At 49.2% G+C, this 21,471-nt stretch overlaps 1 pseudogene; it reads right to left on the reverse strand.

The window, feature by feature from the left end:
* The window catches only part of LOC118227517, a 516,632-nt pseudogene that overhangs the window by 142,255 nt on the left and 352,906 nt on the right, over positions 1-21,471 (reverse strand).

Raw genomic sequence — 21,471 nt, forward strand, 5'->3', positions numbered from 1 at the left:
AGGGCTGAGCCCATGTGGAAAACAGGCAGGACCACCTGAGCTTAAGTAACCCTGAGCCCCGTGTGCATGGGGGACTCAGCCGTGGCCCCAGTGAACGTCAGCGGAAATCCCTGCGCTGTAAGATCGCCACTTTCATGCCCACTGCCTCTGACACAAGCAATCCTCCATCCAATGGGGGGGGGGGGGGCGGGAGGAGGGCTGGCAGGTGGGAATGCTCATCCTGATTGGACCTCCTGGTTGCATTGTGGGGTGAGGGGGGGTGGGGGGAGTGAGGGGCAGGGGGCGGGGCGGACGGAGTGTGGGCGGAGCCGAGCTGGGTGCTGGCGGTTCCCCGTCCATCGGATATGTGTCAGTAGAGCAGTCAGACAAGGCTCTGGACTGACCGCCAGGCCATTAAACAAGAACCCAATCAATAAAAAAGCCCCATATGCCAAAATAAAAGAGCTAGACTGTGATTTAGAATTTCATTTATTTTCGTGGGGGGAAAAGGGGAGATAAAATAACAACATGCAAATCTGATGGTTCTGAGGTCAGGTACGCTGTGAGAAATCCAACGACACTTTTAGCGCCTACAGACGTACAGGCCCTGACGTTAAAAGCTGGCGTGGTAATGCAGCAGTTCACCCAGTCCTCTCCTTTTGCTGTAAGTCTCTGCTCCCCCCCCTCCTCCTCCTCCTCCTCCTCGTCTATCTCTTTTCAGATCTTCATCCTGGCACCGAAGAGGAGTCGGCTGCCTGCTCCCTGTTCTTTGACAATTAAACCACGTTCCAGAGGGAACGGGCCAGACAGGAAGCTGGAAGCGCTTGGCAACGGATGCTAGATTTCCTGGAGGTCCAAATGAATGCTCGGGAACCTCCTCCGATTCGTGAGGGATGCCAGTGGCCTAGCTTAAAAGTTACGAGCTGAAGGTACTTTGGGTCTTTCGCCCACTAAAAAAAAAGTCGCCTTCCATTATCGCAGTTTCAAATTATGGTGCGTACAGCGGGTGCACGGGAAAAACCGCCAACTTAATTTGACGCTGCGGCAGATCGGCGTCGAGATTAGCCTTTTCCATTTGGAGTTTGGCTTTGAGAGTCTGGACTGTGGTCCGGCATGGTGGGCTAAAGGAGTCAGCCCGGCTGAAGCCACTGATTGAATTTCATTACAAGCAGAACGCTTCATAAGGCTCTCCATCTTCAGCTGATTTGTTCCTTTCTTTTTTTTATAAAAGGCAAGCAGTCTGCTCACCCCCCCCCCCCCCCATCCCTTCATATTTTTTCAGTTTATCCAGACAGGGTTGCAGACAGAGATGGGATGAGGGCACAGAAAGTGTCATGGCCGGGAATCAAACCCGCAGCCGAACGGGAAGGAGGGGGGAGAGGGGGAGGGGGGGTGAGATGTGGGTTGAAAGCCAGCCGCCCTGCGGCCTGCCACTCGATCCCGCCCGATTTAGTTTTTGTTTTTTCTGTGACTGAAATGCGCCGTCTGACAAACCGTACGGGGGGAGAACCGAAGGCGACGCCGGCGTTTGCGTCACCGTGACTATTCGAAAAAAAACAAAAAAAAAAAACGAAAACAACTCCCATTGGAGGAGCCGCACTGACCGCTCTGAGTCAGCACGCCGCACAAAAACGCGCCTCCCCCCCTTTTCATTAACGTGACACCTGACGAGTCTCACACGCCCGAAAGGACACGGCGCCCGTGAGACCCCCCCCCCCCCTTTCGCGTCTGCCCGCTCGCTGGCATTAAGACGGCGGGCCGCGTCTCATTACGGCCGGGTGTGCGGAAGGAGCAATCATCGCCGGCCTCCTCACACGGCCGCCTGAACACGTCTGCTGTAATGGAAGAAGGAGCCTCTTGCACCGGTGTTGCGTTCCTCGGGGTGCCCAACGCCTGTGAAATGTTATGCTCCGGCTTGTTTTCCCAGGGAGAAAAATGTCAAGCCTAGACCTAGGAGATCTGGCTCACTTCGCGGCGTTCAATTTCCCTTTCGCGAGCGGACGCCAATGCCACCACTTCTAGCCGGTCTACAAACACAGAAAGACAAGGACTTTTTAAAATGGGTTACCTTTATCTATTAATATAGAAGTCGCAATCTGATCTGACCACGCTGTCCGTGAACACAATGCGACATTCCTGCAGGCCACTTAAGAACGAGGCTTTTCGTGTTATCAATGCAAAATGTAATTTTAAACTGTTACAATATGCTGATGGTATGCTTTGGTTGACCGAGTCCGTGAATATACTGCTAGGAAGCAGGTATTAGCTTTTATAGAAGAGTGTGTTCGGAAGGCCGAACATGCCAAGGTTGATGGTAATCTTCTTCCGCTGTAGTTCATTGTTGGTGGGATAGGAAGGACTCTAATCTTGCAATCGTGTTCCAAGTTCACACTATTTCTCGCCACACGCAGGCTAGTGAAAGGTGTAGTGTGTGTGTGTGTGTGTGTGTGTGTGTGTGCATGTGTGTGCGACAGACAGAAATAACCAGAGAGTGAGAGGTACTGTATGTAGAATTTCATCCTCTTACTGTTCAATACACAATGCAATCACAGTGTTGGTGTGCCATCTGACAGAGATAGGTCACACTGTTATAATACGCAATGTTTGCAGTGTGCTAATTATCGTGGCGAGCCATATTTTCTGTCAGTTTATATATTATGCATTTCTTTATAAAACTCTTGTCACACTTCCTTTTAACGTGTGACAAAAGTACACACAACATGGCTGTCAGTGATCAGGTAAATGTGTTACACACCAGTCAGAGCTTCCTCTACTCTACTGCATGCACTGTGCGAGGAATAACTGAGAACATGTAATTCCACAACATGGCTGACGTACGCTTTGAGAAATGAGAAATGCAGGCCATGACTCCCATGGGGAAACATTATGCTAATGTTACAAAGCATTACTATAAATAAATGGCAACTTAACAGCATGTAATTAAATCTGATTGTAAGAAACACTGCTAACTATAACAAAGTGGAAAATCAAAATCCACAAAAGTACAGTGCAAAATCCACAAAGAAATGTCAATCACGGGAGTCACGCCTACTTTTCATCTTACACTCCTCTTTAATGGTTTTCAGGAATGGACTGCAGTGATGGAGAAATGCAGCCATTTTTATTTTGGCAAACACAAAAAGAGCAGCGAGGTCTTACCATTACACGCGGGAGCCTGGCCAGCCTGATTTACGGGCAAATACAGCCTGGCTGTGTACTCCTCCTCCGAGTCGGAGTCATGAACCGGCTGGGCGGGGTCATTACTTAGCAACGGCCTCCGGTTGTCATGGAGATTGGGTGATGGAGGTTGAGAATGAGCATGTTCAGTGACTGGGGATGGACTGGACAGAGAAGATGGCATGGGAGAACCTAAAGGAAAGGAAATAATTACAAACTAAAAAGAAATGCAGCAAAAATAATTTCAAAGATAAAGCATGAACACAGGAAACAATTAAATAAAAGAAATAGCTAAAACAAGACTATAAATCATATGTACAAAGTACATGTATAAATCAAGTGCAACTGACAACATAAAATAGAACGGTATACAAAAGAAGCATGATTTTTGTGAATATGGAAAAATGATAACAATATCATTATTTCATACAGTTCATACAGGACTACACTTGCAGCCTGTTAAAACCATGTTCTTTACTTAAGGAAGATGCAGGGGGGAAAAAAACTGTGAGTATCCCATCCTAACACGACAAAAAAAAAAAAAGAAACAAAGCAAAATGAAAAGGCCATGTTTCCCAGCTGCCACTGCTGGCTAATTTTAGATCCTTCGTCGCGGACAGAAACGTGTCAAACAACAGAAAGGTGAGATTTCCTCTTACAGTTGCTTTAATAATAGAGTGAGATGTTCTGCCGTTTTTTTGGCCAATGACTTGGCACTGATGACACCGAGGCTTATTTAACAGCAGGGTCGGCCTATGAGGAACGAGCTGCTTGCTCACTGCTGGTGCGGCCCTTCTACATCCACGGCGCATTGTATAGGAGGAGCTTTCCCAGCTCCGCTGTCAGCAATCACACACTCGGTGAGTCATTCAGTTAGTCACAGTGCGCTGAGCTCTGAGCGAGAGAGTGCAATCATGGAAGCCTCAGAGTACGATCAGGTACGAGGAATACTGGGGGGAAAAAAAACACACATATACAACACACACAACAGGCTTGTATCAAATATGTCCCTTATATACGCAAACTCCTTAGATGGCGTAAAAAAGTGAAACACTCCTGTGAATACCTACGTTTTTTTTAAAAGAAACATGATACATTCCAAAACATATAAACATATGAATGATTTTTTTTTTGTCTGCTTACTGGTGAAAATAAAACTGATGCTTCTTTTTAAAATTGTCAGTGTTAAGTCAGACTCGCCTGTGGCAAGCTCACAAAAGCGCAGTTGTGAGTACAGCCTGCAAAAGTACGTTTTTTTCGGGGGAAATAAAGGGACTGGGACACAGCAGGAAAAGAAACCATAGGACCCAGCCTAACCCGAAAATGGGGCTCCTCTGCCTGTGCCTGTCAACCTGGCGCGCCAGCTGTGGAGGGGACGAGAGAGAGGATGTGGCAATTTTCAATTTGGAAGATGGCAAAAAAAAAAATGACCACACCAGGGCGAGCTGAATGCCGGTAATGGCACACTTAGCGGCTGAATTCTGATTCGGTCACCAACCCAAGGGCTTAGACACACATTTATCCCCTGGCAATTATAATGGGCTGGATGACAAAAGACTCTTTTTCTGCTGTACGCTGGTGACTAACGTATGCCATTTCCATGAGAGCATTTTTGATTGCATCGGTGATTAACACTTTTAAATAAATTTTTAAAATGATGTTTTTCAGACTAGACTGCTATTTAAAACGCGCATTGGAAAACACTCGCCACTCAGACAAAGTGCAACAGTATGACAGCTTCAGTTTTTTAAACTGGCAATGTTGCTCACTTACAGCGTTTCTCATATCCAGGATACTGAACAATTCAGACCCACAGACCTGTAATACAACTCACAAACGGAGCAAAAATCTGCTTTTGTATAAGCATGATATTACTGTCAGTGCCCACTCACTGAAATGCTTGTTTCTTCATGCTTGCTCATGTCTGCCTCTTCTTAGAAAACTACACAATGATATTGCAGCCAGGGTCATCCTCCTGTCTGTGTCATGTGATCTGGGGTCCCATGGAGACTGTAATTATTTTTCCTAGTTATATTGTAATGACTGTAAAAAAAAATAAATAAAAAAAAACATAAAAAGGATGGGGAAAAAAAAAACATTCCGCCAGCAACAAAGAATTTCAATCACGATTTATTTATTAATTTATTTACTCATTACAGAAGAACAACCCACCCAATCCTGACCCAGCCATAATGGAAGGACTGCAATTCATAGAAAAGTATTTTTTTAAAAAAAACCAAATTGGCCACACTCGTTCACAAACAAACGCAGCTAAATGAGCAAACTGTTCCAGTGGGGTCACATTAGGTCACAAAAACGCCATCAGAAGCGCAAATTTTGAAACGGTCGTCCAAAGCAAATATTGCAACTTACTCTTGGCATAGCACCCGCCCACCCCGAGCACACGGCACATTAAAAATGTAGTTTTGCACAAAGTTGTGCAGACAAAGTGCGCGCCGGTACTTCTGCACTTAGGAGTCCCCTGGAAGGAAAAAAAAACTGCATACGCAGCGCGCTAAAGCCTGGACCGTATTTCTTCATTACGACTTCACGCATATAGTTTATAGCCTTTGGTCAGTCATTTAGGCACTCGCTAAAATCATTCTCTCTTAATTAAGAGGAATAAAAGACAACACAGTAGGAAGCATAAAAGTGTGACAGCTTTACGGACGGCGGGGAGACGGGCGCGAACCTCGCTCCTCCGAAGATTATCCCCCCACGGCCCGCTAATGTTCCCCCGCGATCCCTCCTCTCGCACAGCTGGGTGTTCTGATGGGGCCCTCTCGCCACAAGGAATTCTGGGAAAGCTGGCTGTAAATGGGTTCCCGGCAGCGCTGCGCGTCAGGGCTCAGCGGGGGGGGGGGGAGGGGGGGGTGATTCTAAAGCGCGGAGCCCATGGGTACGGGGAAACATGGCCGATCTTTGGAAATTAAATAATCAGCTTCGGGCACATTGAGAATTTAATATAAGGAGAGTGGGGGTGGGACGGGGGCAAAAATGCTTAATTTTGGTGGTACGGGCGTGATTTTCGGGCTGCCCGGAAACCTGATAATGTTCCAGTTTTTTAAATTTATTTATTTATTTTTTTTAGCCCTCTGATTTCTTGCGCGTCTCGTCCAATCAACGGCGGGCTCAGCTGCCGGGTGTCTTCCAGTCTGCGGGATCAGCAGTATCTCTCTGGCTGCGGAGCAATGAAAACAGTCAAGGCTGGACATGATGGGGAAGAGGATCAAAATATATTGACCCGCTTCGCGTGCTGAAATACACTGCAGCAGCCGCGGCAATTTGCTGGGCTCCGGCCTGGCCGCTAAATGTATTGCGGTCGTCAATTAAAACATCCGAGGAAGCCTCTGACGGTAAAACCGGGGCACTTGGGGAATGAATTATTTACTGTTCACAGTACCACAAACAAATACAATTCGCAGGCATAGAAAAAAAAAAAAAAACTGCACCTATCCTCAGCTAACACGAAACGTTCTCGCAACGTTGCTGCCGTGTAGTGGCAATGCTACAACATCGACAAAACATTCCAGGAACGTTGAGAGGACATTTTGTGTTAGTTGGGTCCCTGGCCCTGACTATCGAACGCCGAAATGCTAGCACGTTAGCACAAACGTACAAACGGCCTCTCAAGAAGGACTAAGAACATGACAAAGAGAGAAATCGTTTTTTTTAAGTTTCGCGATGGGCATCATCCCTCCTACTCGCCAGACTGGCACTGGCCGCGAGCGTGAAGAGTTTCCCAGAGCTCCAGGCATTAGCCCCGTCTTCCCGCTCTTTCGAAGCAGTGCATCTCCTCTTGTCTCTCAGACCCCCTGCCAACCGCCCAACCTGTTAGAACTGGCCTTAGCATTTATCTCTCAGTGGGACTCCACAGGCCGGTACAGTGCTCCTGCAGCGACAGGTACCACTTAATTAAAGCCCTCCGTGCAAACAGATCGGGAGCACGAAGTTCCCTGACAACATGGGGTAAGACAAGAAGGAAGGATTAAAAAAAAAAAAAAAAAAAAAATTAAATAAGACTCCAAAAAACTCTGCCAGCCATGGACTGATATGTCACAACAGGCAATGTTCAAATATCAATTAGAGAGAAAAATAAAAATATATTGGGAAAACTGAGAAAGGGTTTTGCCCGTTTGAAGCCAGGTAGACAGAGCCTCTGTGGCACCAACATATCACCCTCTTTCCTTGCACAAGCAAAAAAAATAAATAAATAAAAAACGGACAAGTTCCATTAATCCCTCAAAGGGGCCATGGCTAGTGGGCAAAGGACATGCCTCTCATAATGAAGCCGGGAGCAGTATATCTTTCCAAGGCAGAAGGTTCGACTAGAAATGGGTGGGGCTGCTCCATTCAGTTCAGGTAGATACAATTTTGGTTCTGTTTTTACAGACACAAAGCAGCACCTGAACAGAGCTCACAAAGACAGTCTGGGCCCTGTGTTAGTTATGGAGGTGAAGACAGACTAATCTCAATAGGAGAAGCAGTTATGCTGTCGCTGAAATTACTATGCAAAGGTGGATTCGATTTAAAGGGGGAAAAGATGAACTGCCTGATTCACTGTTATGCAGTCACGCCCTAGGCGAACCAGCAGACAATATGGATTCGTAAAAAAAACCAAACAGACCCCCTAGCAACCGCACGATACCACGATCGCCTGTTGCGAAAACAGAACAGTCTATTTCGGCGCCCTCCATAAGCTTACGCTGCCACGCAGCACTGCGATCCACCGCAGTGTTTGCTTTGTCAAAACAGAGCCCTCCAACTTTGACATGAAGACAGAGAAGAAACTCCCCGGCTCTCAAAAGCTGAAGAAAAATCAAGTGTTCTGTCATGTAACCTTTTCACCACTGTTTCACTGCCTGGGCGTAAATTGACATTAACAGATGGCTGTTGTTGACATAAGAAAATATCAGCGCGCATACCACCCGTCATGCTGCTGCAGAAACGGAAAATATTTTTCTTCTTTTTTTTGAGTGAGTCATTGATTTTTTTCTTGTTTTTTTTTTTTGGTGATTTCTCCTTGCACTGGAAGCAGCTCCTTTGTCTTACACTTGGTCAAAACAAATCAACATTCCCTTTCACATCGCTGTACCCCGTACGAAGAAAAGTGCAGACAAAACAGATAGGGAAATAATGACTCTGCATAGCTGTCAATGGCTCCATTTTATCCAAACAAGACGTGCGTATTTATTTTCTAATAAGCGAATCAATGGCGATACAGGCTCCGGCGCTAACCAAGCGTTTGTGTGTTACCTGGGCCGAGCTTCTCTACCACGACGCAGTGCTTCGCCGTTTGTTCGATTTTCAGTGGACGGGAGACTATTAACAGTCTCGTCAGATGCCCCGCATCCTCCTCCAAGAAGAATGGAACGAGAAGAAATGACACTCATTGAAGTCTAGACGGAATTTTCTGAAAGTTCGCTAAGTGAAGGATGAGCCGCATATTGATTTTGCCTTACTATTTGTCTTTTTTTTACGAGTACAAAAACATTCAGATAAAAGGGACTAATAATCAAATGTTTGTCAGTGCTCACCCCTGGGTAGATGTAGCAGAACAAAAGATTTGACTGGTTGCCCAAACAAAAAAAAAACAAAAAACAAAAAAAAGGACACGCCACCTCTGTCCAAAATTACAACATAAAGGGGAAAAAAAAGCACCCTCGTCCCCCCACTCCTCATTTTGGGCCACCCTTTGCCATTTCCTCTGCCAAACTCACACGAAAGAAAGAGAGGCAGGAATTATGGGTACGCGGGGGGCGGGGTCAAGCATTTCTCAAGGCCATTATTCTCGTAGCTGGGCCCGGTAGACACTGGCGCGCTCTCTCTCCAGCCACAGAGCGGAGACACTCGAGAGACATCACAGCCATGTAAACACGCCATAAGGACAGAGGCTACGCGCTACGTCAGCACCCGGCTTCCTCAACGCAATCACCGCAACAGGCAGAGGCCCGTATTAGCTGGTCTCGCCGCAAACAGAATGTACTGAGTTTTCCCAATCACAGTTTTTTCATTTTATTTAAAAAAACGCGTCAGAAAGAAATCCACAGGAGACAGGAGTAAATATGGAAGAAACACAAACAATTAATTTCCCAGCCATGGATGCCGAATTCAGTGCGGTGAGAAAGCAGACCCCTATGGCACGTTCTCTCGAGCGCGGTGAATAACTTTGCGCAAGACAAGCGTAATATATTTCACATACAAAACACCGAGATTAATCTTTTGTTTTTTTTTGCTCTTGTCACACAGTGTCTGAGAAATGGCTTTCAGTGATTAAGGGCACAATTATTTTGCGATTGCGATCCGACAAAAAAATATATAATAATAGGACCGCGTTGAAAGGGATGAAGGAAGTGCAGCCCCAGTGTAATCAAAGCCTGTTTTTACCCAATCTCCATGAGCCAGGCCGAGATTTTCACCTCATCTTCCCCGTCGCTTTCATTCACTAGACTGAGGACTTCACCCATCCGTCTCTGTGGGCAATCATAAATAAGCCATTTCTGCGAAAAAGAAAGATCAATATAGAACGAGAGAGGGAGAGAGGGAGAGGGGGGATAGGGTAGAGAAAACAAAGCGGCAGACAGGGATAGAGAGAGAGAGAGAGAGAGAGGGAGGGAGGGAGACAGAGACGGAGACAGGAAGAGAAGAGAGAGGAGAAAAAGGGGCAGTGCTTCTGGTAAGACGGAGGATGAAGGGAAACGGCAGCGAGCAGACGGGCGGGGGGGGGACTCGGGGCCCGTCTCCTGGCTCACCTGCGGCCTGACGGTAACGGTCTGCAGCTGTGCCCGGAAGGGGCCGGCCCGAGAGCGCGCGCCGTGGCGGGAACCCGCGCCTCCCTCTCCCACCTCCTCCCCCCCCCCCCCCCCGGCGCTTAACGGCGCTGGAGGCGCGCCGCGCGTCCTGCCCGAACGCGAGCGGGGCCCCCGGGGCTGCCAGGGGCCGGGCGCTTTTCCCCGACAGGCATCGGCGGCCCATTAACGCCCCGCCCGTCTGCCCGAAAAAAAGAGCAGCCGCCCCCCGGGCGAGAACGGCTGCGGGTCAGCGCCCACGAGGCTCCAGCCAGCCAGAAATGCCGTGGTGGACGGGGGGGGGCGGGTTTTTTTTTTCCTTAGCAGGAGGGCAGAAGAAAGACTGTGCTCTCAGCTCTGTCTGCTAGCCAGGCTCTTCGCTGCTTTCCTTTGTCCCCTGGGTGGGGGCTTAAAAGGCACCGAGTCCGCAGAGGACCGTCCCACCCACAGGCGCCATCGTCTCTGGCCTTTCGCCGTCAAAGACACAGAATGCGGGGTTTTTGTGAGGGAAAACTGCACAGATGTTAAATCGCAAGACAAACGCGAGGAGAGGCGGCCTTTTTTTGGTAAATGCTCAACCGGAGGCGAGCCAGCGCAGCGCGCTCCTTCCTTCCTCCCGTTCCGGGGGACGATAACGAGGCCGCCGTCGTCACTCCTCTTTCTGTACCCGCGGCTCCTGCGCTCGCCGTCGTGGAAACGAATCGCTCCGTTTAGCGGTCGGCGAGGCGGACGCCATTTTGCAGTCGTCCAGCAGGATCTGACGTCTCCGTGGCCTCTGGAACTGCAGGGCCTTCGGCCGCACGCGAGGGAAAGGAACGGCCACCGTCGAACGGCAGAGATCTTGATACGTTGTAAAGAAAAGCGGGCTCGACGGGCTAGCCTCCCATTGGTCCACTCCGCAGCTCACTTAGCACGCTCCCTCCAGGCCATGCGCAGGAGAGAGAGAGCGTACCGGGGAGGGCCGGACGGTAAAGTGGTAACCGAGCATCAGCGCGGGGGCTAAAGACGTTAGCGCGGCCGCTTTCCGAGCTCGCGCGGATCCGCTATAACTCCGCGCGGACGGGAGATATATAATTTAGATACGGCGATCGATACGATCGAGGTAACGGATGCTTAACTCCGGCACGCGATGCCAAGCCCGCTCTCCGCTCTCTCCGCTCCCCGCTCCGCTTTATCTCATAATGGAGGCGTTAATGGAAAACTTGTTCCCGCCTCTCTGAAACCTTAGCGCGCTCTTTGTGTGCCAAAAAAAAAAAAAAAAAAAAAAAAGAAGAGAAGAAGAAGAACGCAATCGATATCTGGCCTAGCGGGGTCACCAGAGAAGTTATTCCCGTGCCTTTCAGTGGCAAATCTGAAGCCTTCCTGTTCCCCCTCTCTCTCTCTCTCTATCAGCGGAACAAAGAAAACAAGTTGTGTCTGCGTGAGCATCTGAACTGTTTGTGGAGTGGCTTGCTGTGCAGGCCTGTTCTTGCTCCGCGGAAACAAATGGCTCAGTTTTGCCCGTGCCCAAGTGAAAAGGCATCAAAGTGAGATGCGAGAGAAAAATTCACCAACATCTGCAGAGACACATATGCTTATTGTCGAAGCATGTAAGGAGTGGGGTGCGGGGGGGGTGGCTGTCGACTGTTGTGTGGGGGCAGCGTGCCTGTAGAGCAAATGGATGCGTGGGACTGAGGTAAACAGAAGGGAGAAAAAGACCACCTGCTTCACCCGCAATCCCACCTGTGGGAGAGCCATGAATAATGCAACAGCAAACATTAGCATGCGTGCATTCATTAACCGGCATTATCTGGTACCAAAAATGTTCAAAATTCATAGAGATGCTGCCTCCTTCAAAAAGCCAAGCTGTCCCAAGGTAGTCATGGAGAGAAATTATTAGCCAGTTTTTACCCTCTTCCTCCCAGCTGGAACGCCCCGTTGTGTTTGAAGCTGGTCGTATTGTTGCGCCCCCTTTTGGGAGAAAACTGAACGTGCTTCTGTTAGCCCTCTCTTATTTTTTTATTTTTTTTCTCTGCAGTCCACCACCTGCTTCATGCAGGCAGACCGCAGGTGCCAGGCCAACTGGCGGAGAGCTGGCGCCCAATGAGACGCCTCCGTCCTGCAGACCGAACCTCCCCCTCCCTGCGCTGCGTCCAATCACGCGCTGCCGTTCGCGGCTCGGGGCGCAGTAAGCGTGGGCGGGCCTGGACTAGCGGGTCACGGAGTCGCACGGCGGCCCCGCGGAGACGGAATAAAGAACAGGAATCGCTCCAGCCTCGAATCTGGTAGTTAAGCCAAATCGATATTTCGAACGTGGAGGAGAGGAGCTGCTCTGTGCTTCAGCTGGCCGGGGGCGTACGTCATCGCCTTCTCGTTCCTTTGTGGGACACAAAGCGGCCGTCGCCGCGGGTTCCCGCGCAGGTGACCGCGCTCGCGTCGCCGATGACTCATCAGAAGCCGCGAGACGTCCCTCACCTCGCAGACGGCGCTCCTTTTGATTGGAGATCGGCAGCATTCCGCGCCGACGGTTCAGGTGTCTGGCGTATCTCAGCGCGATAAAAGTCCCTGATTTCGCGTAGCGAGTTCCCTGGGAGTCCAGATTTATGACAAACCTCGCATTGTTTCCTCAGGTACAGTCTTTCATTTTTTTCTTAGAGAGAGATTAGCCCTCGGTCGTTATCTTCTGCTTTGACAGAGCAGGTATAAACTGACACATTCCACCCCCCCCACCCCCACCCCCACCCCGGTCCCTATCTCTTCCTCTTCTGTAGAAGCACGGAGATAATCATTACTGTAGCCCTTATCCGTGCAAGACAAAAATGCACTCTTGCTTGCGTGTAAAATCCCACAATCAATCACGCACCACCACCATTGCGACACCAAAAATAACCATCGCAGTTTTGTTTACCAAATTTAAAAAATGAAGGTGATATCCATCATCTTCAAGTCATCTTCAGGTAGCCTCACAAAACATCAATAACTAAGACACGCCAATTTCTTCGGCCTAATATTTTGGTGCATTCCACAGGGCTCGATTGTACTTAATTTTAAAATATTTATGAATTAATATTTCAAAATAAACCTATATACAGTTTGGTGGCGTGGCCCTAGCGCTAGTAAGAGAAGTACAGGCAGACCATGCCCTGGCGTGCCGCACTGGAACAAATCCGCAACAGTGCGACACGTAAGCCCTCCTGTCAACACTGTCACATCTCAACAGCATCAAGCCCTGAACACCGGTTCTGAACACACTCCACAAAAGCAGTAATCCATAATAGATTATCATGTCCCAGTTTCTTTTCTCTCTTTCTTTTTTTTTGAGGAATTGTGTAAATGAAAAACGGAGGGAAAATGGGTCACGTCAGTCACTCCGGCGCGCGTCTGCGGCGAAGCCTCGGCGTGGCCCGTGTTCCGCGGCGGCCGCGTCTCTCCTCGGGCCTTAACCCCCCCGACGCTGTCACGAGCGCAAACACCCCCCAAAAGGATGCTCCCCTCGGAGGACCGGGCCCTCTGAGGGAGAGGAGGGAGGGAGGAACAGCGGGATATTTGGGGGGGAAGCAATCATGCCATCGACGCTGAAAGCAAGCGAGAAGCTCCGCGAGATTACGTCCTCGCAGTCAATCAGAGAGTCCTTGTCCCTAATTGGGCTTTGTTTGTTTACCAAAAAAAGTATGAAGAGTCTTCATTAGCGCGCGCGCTATTGAAAGCCGCTCGCATTTCCCCATCTCCTCCCGTTTGGCAAATGGGAAACAGCGGGAGGCAGAAACCGCTGTTTAACATAAACACACACACATGCTATCACTCTGCCCGCTCACTGCATTCACAGGGAGAAAGCCAGCCATCTTCTCCCCTGAATACGCTAACGCTATTACACAAAGAAGCGTGCGTGTGTGTGTCTGTGTATGTACTGTATGTGTGTGAGAACTGTCCCTTAGAAGCGTATTGCTTGCCAGTCACTGTGCATGTGTATGTCTGCGCGTGCATGTGTGAGTGTGAGTGTAAAAATAAAAAAAAGGCTCACGATGATCTTAAACATGTATGATAGCAAAGAAAGAACAACGAGCATGAAAACTGAAGACGAAGCGTTTTCCTGACCGATTAGAACAATTCTGACCAGTAGCCTCGCTAAACTGCAATATGAAAAGATTCATGGGACAGATTCAGATTCATATTCAGCATGTGCACTATACTGGGCCTGCATCAGACTGTTTGGACCAAGTCTGGGGAGCTGAACTCAGTACTGCAGACAGGTCATGGCTGCCAACCCCCACCCCACCCCCCTAAAAAACCCCACCCCCACTTTCTCCTGGTCACAAACCCACCACCAACCCCCTCTGCCCCCAGCTGCACTACCCAAACAAGCTGGGTACCGCCAGAGTGCTGGGGCGGACCGGGCAGGTAGGAGTGCAGGGAAGGGAGAAAACCTCCAGTGCAATAACCAGGCAGAGAGGTCGGGGTGGGGGTGGAGTGGGGGGGGAGGGGGGCAGCCATTTACTGGATAATGACTCCTCAATGGGAGAGAAATGATAAGGAATGAGCTCTGTGAGTATCTGCTTCCCCGGGCGTCTCGGTTGATGGGGCCGCAGGAGGGGGGTGTTTGGGGAGAGTGGGGGGTGTGGGGGGGGGTGTGGGGGGGCGTGTGTGGTGAGTCCCACTCCAGGCCCAACCCCCCGGCAGCGCTGCAGAAACAGGCTCCGCTGCTGCCAATCCAGGGACCCAGACTGAATCAGCTCAAGTGTCCATAATGCAGTTGCAATAACAGTGGAATTCCTGGTTTGGGAAAACAATGTAAAAATCTGCCTGAGTTGGAACGGGGCCAGAGGGAAAGAGCTTCCAGAGCCTTTGGAACTGACAGCCATCCTGTTGACAGACATTAACCCTCCCAAATGGTGACACATGTTGTAGCTTTTGTTACTTTGAACAGGGCATGGGCCTCTGAAAAGCTAACATACTCATGGAATCCTGAGCCTTTTTTTTAAACATAACAAGCATACAATCTTGATACGGTCTTGTCCTTACAGCCAGTTGTTATCCTCCTCCGCCTACAGATAAGATCAGGTCACATCAATCTAAGGGATTAGTGCCGCACGTTCATATCATTACAGCAGCGCAGAAATGTCTTAACAGATGGGCAGTCCATTTTGAATACAAATCTCTGAATAAGCAGGAGTCCGGATCTGAAGACGAATAGAAAATAAAACGAACTCAGATGGAATAACTTCAGATGGAAAACAAGCAGCCATTACAGGATTACGGTATCAGTGTCAGTTATGGCTACCAACCTGCATGTGATGCTGGTACTGCGTCGCTACTCAAGGCTTCACTGTTCACAGGACTGCCAATGTGGGGGTGTAGGGGAGGGGGGGTGGGGGGCCAAAACCACTTTGTGTATGATACTGAAGTCTGCCATTTCACAGGAGGAGGGGGGGCTCTCTATTTAACCCTTTAACGTGTGAGGTCACAAATGTGTGATCACAATGTTCTTAACTGAACATTCTAATGCTGATGTAACAATCGCGACTGGCAGAAGAAACCAATGGAATTCTAGAACACTGACGTAGAATTCTGAAAACGACAGAGCCGTGGCCTCTTAAATTGGCGGAAAGTGTATAACTGAAGCCGCCGGCGCACTCTTTCAGCAGGATATGCGTTCTGCGGCAGTTAGCAGCGAACGAGGGAACAGTGCGCGCAGTGGCGCTGCTTCCCATCGCCCAGTTCAGAAAAAAGAACAGAGAAAGCGACCCCATAACGACAGTAATTTTTGCAAAATTCTACCTTAAAAAATGGCAGGAATGCTGAGTTATTGATCTTCCCCACCGTTTCAGCTTCTGGTCTCCCTCCCTCATCGCCGCAAAAATCAATGGTTGAAAAAAGACAGAATTCCCATAGTATTATTTCAGCATTTTATAGCCTGTACTCAAAATCATTTGCAGACTTTGTTGTGGGTGAATAAAACACTTTTGAGGTCATATATTGTAGCATGAAATTTTTATGACTCACTGTGAAGAATGCAAGCCAACTCCAAGTGGACATGGAGGAGAAGGGATAAATGCATTTTTCTGGACTTTATCAATTTTTCTAAAGAAAAATGAACAATAGGCCAGTCAGTTGAATTAAGTAAGACTGAGGTCGTATATTTTTAAAGTGCTGTTTTTATAACACATTGCAAGGACTGGCTGCTATTATTTAGTGAGGATGTGGAGAAATGTTCAAATACTCTCCACCCCCCACCCTCCCCCTCCCCTCTCCCTCAAAAAAAAAAAAAAAAAAAAAAAACCTTCCACGTTTACCTTAAAGGCACCTAAAAGCATAGTCTCTTTGACCGCATACCATCTCTGCTGGTCAGACAAAATTAACTAAAGGAATCAGACTCTGCAGCATGGATATCACATGCTCAAAATGACTTGTACATTTGTGGGAATGTCTGCATTGGGAGCTGGGAGCGTGATGCAAATTAGCCGACACTCCAGCCGGCTGTTTTTTTTTTTTTTTTTGGTTTTTAATACGCTGTGTTATTAGCAATTAGCCGCGCTTTAAAACCTGATCTCTCAGAATGTTACCCTGGAAGTGGAGGCGGCTGGGAGTGAAATGAGGGCCCGCCGTGGAGGTCTGTCTTTGTGGGCTGTGTGATGTAAACAGCAGCTCTGAGACAGTGGTCTGAAGGAGCCTGTAATCCCCCTCCCCCTTGCCCTTGGCAGTGGTTAAATTGGGATGGTGGCTGGCATGGATGGGTGGTGGGGGGGTGGGGGGGGGGGGGTTGGTACGTGCGTCGTCCCGTCCCAGCAGACCAGCAGTGCGCAATCCATCTCCATGCTGTTGCCTAGCGCAAGGAGACCAATCGGGGAAGAAGCGGAGGCGCGGGGGGGGTGGGGGGAGAAGCAGAGCGGAAAGATGACGCTGTCGCGATCGGGGAGTTCATTAATCACACATCATCTCGCTGTGGAGAATAAACACGCCCCCACCCAACCTGCAGCCTGACAGGTAAAAATAAATGCGATGCAACAGAACACACATGCACAAACGCACACACACACACACGCACAAATGTACACACAAACGCGCGCGCACACACACACAGGCTCACAAACACACACATGTGCACACAAACGTACATGCACACACTCACACACCACATACACACCACACACCCACACACCCACACACACACACACACACACACACACACACAGACTCACAGATATGATTATTGTGCATCCAGGACTGAGGTGTGAAGACACACATAACTTAATATTTCATGCTGCATGCACGGCTGTTCAAAGCCTCTACATATTCACAAGGCACAGGGCCCCCAATACTTTTTTTTTTTGGATTGCTCCCCCGCTCCTTATTCTTAGTAAAACAGAAGCACTGACAAATGCCCAGACACATTTTTTTGGTACTGGCTCTGTGTGTACTTTCGTCTTTTTTCCCTCCCGCTCGAACACGGAGCAGAGGCTTAGCGGGGCCTGGAAACAGCTGCTGCGACACAGCTGAGAAAACCTCCAGCTAAAGCCTGCCGTCAGTGCAGCAGCACCAATACACACAGCAGCACCACACAGCGCCACACACAGCAGCACCACACAGCACTACACACAGCAGCACCAGTCAGCAGCACCCTGGAACACTCCAGAGCTGAGACATGTCTGCAAACAAAGAAACTTTCTTACGCCTCCCTGGTAAAAAGTAAAAAAAAAAAAGTTACAAAGAAAGAAGTATGCTTTCTTCACTTTTCGAGTCTGTGTGCGTGACTTTCTTGTTCAAAACGGTAAGAACCAGAATAAACCAGAATTTTTTCACTGTGCACCTCTGGAAAGTTGTTCATTTTTTTTATCTTGTTTTTTTTTTTAAAGGAAGAGTCGCAGGTTCGGGTGTTCCGCTCACCCTGAGGACACGGCCAGTGATTGCGATCTCTTCCTGCCCCGGCACGGACGGGGGTCTCAGGTGTCTGCCCCCCCCCCCCCCCAGTGATACGCATCGGAGGAGGAGCTTAAGGCTTTCAGCGGGGAGGCCGCAGATCCCCAAAAATCACATCCTGTTACCGGCCTGGGGGGGCCTGCGACAAAACTGTTATCTGCGCTGGGGGCTGTGGAGCTGGGGGGTCCAGTAAGAGCACTCGCTCTGAGTGCAGCGAGGAGCCCCGTGGCCCAAAATGGGGGCTGGCAGCCTCTCCGGTGCCGCGCGATTGGACGCCACGCCGCGCCGCCCGGGGAGGGAGGGTATTGGTCAGCGGGAGGGGTCCCCCCGGTTGCTATAGCGCCTGCGGTCTGCCTGAATCAGCGGTCTGTGCAAACAGTACAGACCTGCAGCGGCCCGTTCGATTGGCACTAATCGCCCCTGCGGGTACCTAACAAGCTGGCAGTGGGTATAAAGCCGTCACGAAAATCTCCGCCAACCACTGCTCCGCGTCTCGGTCCAGAGACAGCGAGTGGCAGCCAGAGGCTAATGAAAACATAGCCATGTCATGACAAAATGTACCCCCCAAAAAAAAAAAAAAAACGCAGTTTCTGTCAGCTATTGGCTGTCTCCCATGCAGAGGCGAATCGAAAGGCAAAGAAAGAGGGCGATGGAACAAACTACAAAAAAAGATGAGCACAGAGCCAAAAATACACGCCGGACACGGGCAGAAAATGGGGAACTTATCGAGCTGTGGCGAGAGCATAATGCCGCTGCCACGGACGCAGGGAGTACGGGTAAGTGGAGAGATACGGCCGGGGCGTTGCAGAAACGGTCGCTGCCTCCGCACGTCCCCGCGGCTCCGGCAGGTGAATTTATAACCCAAACCCGGGCAAGGGCCGGCGGTGTCCGCCGGACGGCACGGCGTGCCCGTACAGGTGCCCGCCGGTGCTGGAGATAATGGCACACCGTAGAAAAAAAAAAGCCCGGCTAACACGAAATGTGCTCGCAATGTTACCGTGATTTTTTCTGTCAACGTTATAACATCGGCGCTACGGTACATGGCAGCAACGGTGTGAGACCGTTTCGTGCTAGCGGGGAGCTGACTCCGGCGGCTCTGAAGTGGTGAAAGGCCAGTTCTGGCGGTAATGGCGCACGGGAAAAACCGACTCACGTGGCTCTGACTCTCAGGGAGATTTGGACTCCCGGTCCCCCCTCTCCCACTCTTTTCAGAGGACCAACGCCCGCATCGCCTTCAACGGCACAATTTACACACGGAATAACCAAACAGATTACAGAGATTCTGTAACGTGTACACCAGGAAGCATTGTGTGGTGGGGAGGGGGGACATGCACCTTCGACGAAGAGGAACTAATTAAACACCTCTCCTCCTCCTCCTCTTTCTGTACAGTCACTGAGGATGATGAGGAGCATGCCCTCCCTCCTCAATGCCATTTTGTTTAATTATTCCGAGGTAGTTTTTCAATTACCCTATTCACTGAGCTCGTTTTACGGACGCATCCGTACTCTGACCATATTTAGCGATGCACACACAAGACTAAGCCCATTGTGGGGATAAGTTGTGATCACTCTGGCTCTGTTCGTCTGGTGTGGCACATATTGGTAGCGACTGGCAGCGATCGCTCGCTGTATTTTCGAGGCTGGAAAGCACAGCCGTTTATCCCATTCGATTTTGACGCAATCATATCGAGCTTCCAGTAGGCTTCCTGGCCGATTTGTCCATCTAAATCCCCTGTGTCATTTTTCTCATCGCTGGTTTTTCCCCCCTCCCCGTCTCTCCTTTCCTGGGGTAGCACAGCTCCAGTTCATGTGGATTCAGAGAGCCTCTTTTGTCCAATGACAGCGCAAGCTTCTCCAGTGGTCAATATCCACCATTCGACTCCTCGCGCACAACAGTGTTAACACATCTAATGACATTTTCCCAGAGACACGTATCGAGTGATTTTCTCTTTCCTTTTTAGAATTTCAATGACTCCAGACTCCAGACCCCCCCCCCCCCCCCCCCCGCGCTGAAGTCAGGCAACGCCCGCCCACTTTCTGTCCTCTTCTCAGAACAGAGCGATTTTGGCGGCTCCGGTAATCGATGCGATCCGCACCTGGAGCGGAGCGTTGGCGTGGAGACAGACGGGCCCCTCCGCTCCGCGCGGAACGCCGCTCGCGTCTCTGTCTCCGTTACCCATTTCCCAATTTCCCAGTCGGGGGCGCCGACAGCGGCCGCCGTCCCTCTCTGTCTGAGGGACGAGCACCCCTGCGGCTGGAGGTGGGGGTGGTGGGGCGGTGAGGGGGGGACGGCGGGCAGGGGGAGCGCTCTCCGGCGCGGTTTAAGGTAACCCGCCCCGGGCTCCTCACAAGGCCCCCTCCCCGTTATTATTATTATTTTGGGAGCGATTCGCTTTACGGCCCAGCGTGAGCGGGGGAATGAGAGGGTAAAAAACATGGCCACACCGATGAGCTGCAATTACCCAAATCCTCCTTCACCACAAAGCCAGGCGCGCTGTTACACAAAAACAAGCAATTACACTAAAATGAAGTGTTATTACAGCTGGAAAGAGTAAGAATTACTGTATTTTTTTATTGCTACTACATTTAAATTAATGGGCACTCTTGTCCAGGGCAACCTATAATGCATAAGATAATAACAATACAATAAAGAAGTAAATACAGACCAGAATAGCTGAATGCAAATATAAATACAGCAGAACCTACATACCATAAACAATACATGCTGCTTATATTTTATACCGTTTAGATTATGTTCAGCTAGCGTGGACCAATATGGTGAAGATACCATTTTAAAAACCTTGACTTACTACAGAAGGATCCTTACTATGCTGAAATAATTAGGCCTTCAGCACTGAAAGCTCAGGCACACAACACCTTTAATGAAACAGCACGGCTGATGTTTTCTTGCACATCCTGAGTTACTAATTTTAACCCCGGCAGGGATTTCATAGAGCACAGTTTCATAGAACATCTAATCATTTTCTTAGTAATGGTTGCAGAAATCTCAAAGCAAATATGGCTGAAGGATCTTAAATGCGAGACTGATGACAATAATTGGATGAGAATTTCAGCTAATACACGGACAAAAATAGTAAAAGAAGCCAAAAGGGAATGTATTCACATGGATACTTCTGGAAGCCATCCAAGAACCATTCACAAGCTGGGTTCAACCTATAATGATGTGTGAAATGTCAGGAAGAAATTGGGACATTTCTACATTGTACCTGCGACTGTCCTACGGCATATCCATCACAGAGTATCTGGACTTCTGGAAATCAGAACAGAAATGCCAAATGTAACAACTAATGAATTTACACTTGTAACGGTGTGGTCAGAGCTGCCAGGAAAATACTGAGATATTGGAAATGTTCCAAATCTCCCAATAAGAAAGAACAGACTTAAACAGAATTATATGAGAATATGTTCGCCAAGATTGGAGATATGGATATAAAAAAATATTACGATAGAGATGAAAAACCAAGAAACAAGAAAGCGTTTTAGGAATCGTGTACTTCAGTAAAAAACGAACATACGGAGTTTTCAGAAGTGACCGTGCTGACCTTCCATTTCCATAAGCCACATATGCATATGACTTTCCGCTCTGTTTTATTTTACTGCTTTCTGCATTACT

The sequence above is a fragment of the Anguilla anguilla genome, chromosome 5 (assembly GCF_013347855.1).
Source record: "Anguilla anguilla isolate fAngAng1 chromosome 5, fAngAng1.pri, whole genome shotgun sequence".
In the NCBI taxonomy this organism is placed as follows: domain Eukaryota; kingdom Metazoa; phylum Chordata; class Actinopteri; order Anguilliformes; family Anguillidae; genus Anguilla; species Anguilla anguilla.